This window comes from Quercus robur, chromosome 11 (assembly GCF_932294415.1).
Source record: "Quercus robur chromosome 11, dhQueRobu3.1, whole genome shotgun sequence".
Taxonomy (NCBI): domain Eukaryota; kingdom Viridiplantae; phylum Streptophyta; class Magnoliopsida; order Fagales; family Fagaceae; genus Quercus; species Quercus robur.
In genome coordinates, this window is record NC_065544.1 from 29,226,410 (window position 1) to 29,229,596 (window position 3,187).

The 3,187-nt window shown below is 33.1% G+C and overlaps 1 pseudogene; it reads left to right on the top strand.

Annotated features, from left to right (window-relative positions):
• Nucleotides 1-1,995: 1,995 nt before the first annotated feature.
• On the top strand, nucleotides 1,996-2,465 carry LOC126706688 (pathogenesis-related protein 1-like; annotated as a pseudogene).
• Nucleotides 2,466-3,187: the final 722 nt, after the last annotated feature.

Below are 3,187 nucleotides of genomic sequence, written 5' to 3' on the forward strand. Positions count from 1 at the left end.
CAAGTGTGTTTCTAGGAGATGTGGGAGTCATATGATGTACCTCAAATGTGATGGTCCCCATTAAACGGTTATGATTGTGTGTGAATGTTCTTGATTCTCTTATATCATTATTTTTGTATGATGAGAAACTTATACTTTCTTGCAAAGGTTTAACACACAACATGCAATTCTTTGCTACTTTTGATAAAATGTAGAGGTATAATGTGATTGGCCATTAAAAGTTACTCTTGTATTAGTATGAGTTTATTTATTTATTTATTTATTTTATTTTAAATTTGTGTTTTTGCTTTAAAAAGTATTTTGGAGTTTTAAGTTTTGCATTTTCATTCCCTTTGTGTCCATAGCATCTTCTTGTAGCTCTATGGTTCCTTGTTCTCCTTGTTCCTTCTATGTTAGCTTTCTGTCTATCTCCGGTCAATTTTTTTCCCTTTCTATGCCCTTTGACAATTGTGTCATAAAGGGGGAGAAATTTGAGATTTGAATGTAAATCCTCAGGAGTAATAACTTTAGGAGGAGAACTTCATGTTAAAGGAAAGAAATTTTTTTTGATGTAACTAACTTAGGGGGAGAGTTAGTTTGATACACTTTGATATTGATATATTTTGTGTTGTGTATCTTTAGGTTTTGTAACCATTTACATAAATCATGTGTTGTTTCTATATATGATGATAATGTATGTGTTTCACTCTTTGTCTCACAAAAGTGTTGTTTCTTTTCTCACTTTATGCACATGTTTCTTGTTTATCTAACTTGTCATTGTTTTCCACATGATACCTTGATGCATCATGTTTAGTGCCTTTTAGGAAAGACAAGTTAAAGGCCAGTCAAGATTCTGAGCCTTCTTCTTACAGCAACTTCCAAGGTTAAGATCTTTTAGATTAGACTTATTTTGTAATCTTGAGTAGAATGTATTCCAGGATATTCAATGTACTCTTGTGGTTTTGTCATAGATTGCTAAAGGGATAGATTGTTAGGTTCATATTTTTATGTAATTGGCATATCTTATGACAAAACACAATTTACTTGGTTATTATTTGTTATTAGTTTCCATATGGTGCGCATAACATGTTTGTTAAGTGCTTTCAGGAAAGATAGGTATGAAGCCAATCAAAACAATCAATCCTAGATCATGCTATGGTTTCTTAGGATTGGTTGTTTTTAGATAGGCTAGTGTATTTTGAATATGGGTTCATTCATTGTATTCAGGTTATTGTATTGGGCTTATTTTTGTACTTGAGGTTTTGTCATGGACTGACAAAGGGGGAGATTGTTAGGGTCATGTATTTTGGCATTGTCAACCATGCCAAATTATGTGTCTTTTATTGAGTTTTGATGTATCTTAAAGTTGTAATTGAAGACCAAGTTGAAAACACAAAGTTTGCTCAAGAAAAACTCAAGAAAAATAGCATGAACCTCGATAACAGCTCGATACCTCTCAATAGAAGCTGAAACTTACTATCTCCTCGATAGCATCTCGATAGATCAAGATTTTGTTCTCAATAGAAGATCAATAGTAGCTTGATAGATCGCGCTTCGCGGATTAGCCAAAATCAACAACACGAAAAAACCCATAACTTATTTGTTTGAAGCCCGAATTGAGATTCGTTTGAACCAGTATTTAAAGGACATCATAAGCCATCTATTAGAAGGTTTTTAAGAGAGAGAAACACTCCGTTTATGTGGCTAGGGTGGAGCATTTTATATAGTGGATTTTTTTTGGGAAGGTTTCCCCCTAGGTTTTTTATTGTGAAACTAGTTTGTTTCATTGATTTTCCTAGGTCATCATATCTTGTCTTTTTTATTATTCCGTTGTGCATGATATTGACATGATATTGGTGTTTGTTTGTTTGAACAAGAATTATTCATAATAGATCTAATTAACAACTTGGGTTTAAAACTTGTTAGTTCTATCAACTGGGGTCTAAATTTCCCAACACCCCTCATGCACATACCTTATTTCTACACCATTCACTTAAGATTTTGCTTTGCACTATAATGGGGTTATGTAAGGTTTCACAAGCTTTTGTTTTTCTCTTGGGTTTAACCCTTGTTGATCCCTCCCTTGCATAAGACTCTAAAGAAAACTACCTTAATGCCTATAATGTAGCCCGTGCAGATGTGGGACTTGCACCTCTGAATTGGGATGACACCATAGTAGCATATGCACAAAACTATGCTAATCAATGTATTGGTGATTGTAATCTTGTGCTCTTTGGTGGGTAATATGGTGAAAACATTGCATGGAGTAGTGATGACATCTCAGGCATAGATGCAATGAAGTTGTGGGTGAATGACAAGGCTAACTACTACTACAACTCTAACTCTTGTGTTGGTGGGGAGTGCCTGCACTATACTTAGGTGGTTTGGCGCAACTCAATTAATCTAGGATGTGTTAATTGAGGTGCAACAATGAAGGGACATTCATTGGTTGCAACTGTGATCCTCCTGTCAACTATGTTGGCTAGAGTCCTTACTAAAAGTTATATGTTTAACTCTCACACTCGCTGTGACACACTCATCGTACACACACTGCCATTTATGTTGAATTTGTGTTTTGCAAACATGATTTCAATTAAAATTGTGAAATTGTGTTTTGCAAACAAAATTTCATCATATTGCAATTTGAATTGAAATCTTGTTTTCAGCATACAATTTTAATGAGAGTGTATACAGAGTGTGCAATAGTGAGTGTGTAACAAAGTTTACCCTATAGCTATAAAAATTTCCATGTATGACCTAAAATGGTTTAAATAAGGAATAAAAGTTTTCTGTTTCATTCTTGATGTATTAATTTATGCTCCACTACTAATACTAGTCCCCTTCTTATTTCTATTATAAAGTAATCAAGTCTTTTTTTTTTTTTTTTTCCTTCTTATAACCAAAAAATAAAATAAAAACAAATCATAAATATAACATATGTTGGTGGAGTATAAATTAGATGGAACATGACTTTGAATAATGGAACAAAGTATGTTCATTTTAAAAAAAGAGCTATATTTCAAGAGAAAAAGAATAAAATGAATTACAAAGTCACCCATCTTTCATTGGGTGGCAAATCATCTTCTTTGCAAATTAGGGTGTAATTGGAGACAAATGATTTCATTTAATTGATAGTGTCATGCGCGTGGTTAGTGATTAGCAGCTAGTAAGTGGTAAGTTTTGTATTCAACTAAAAAGAAAAAAAAAT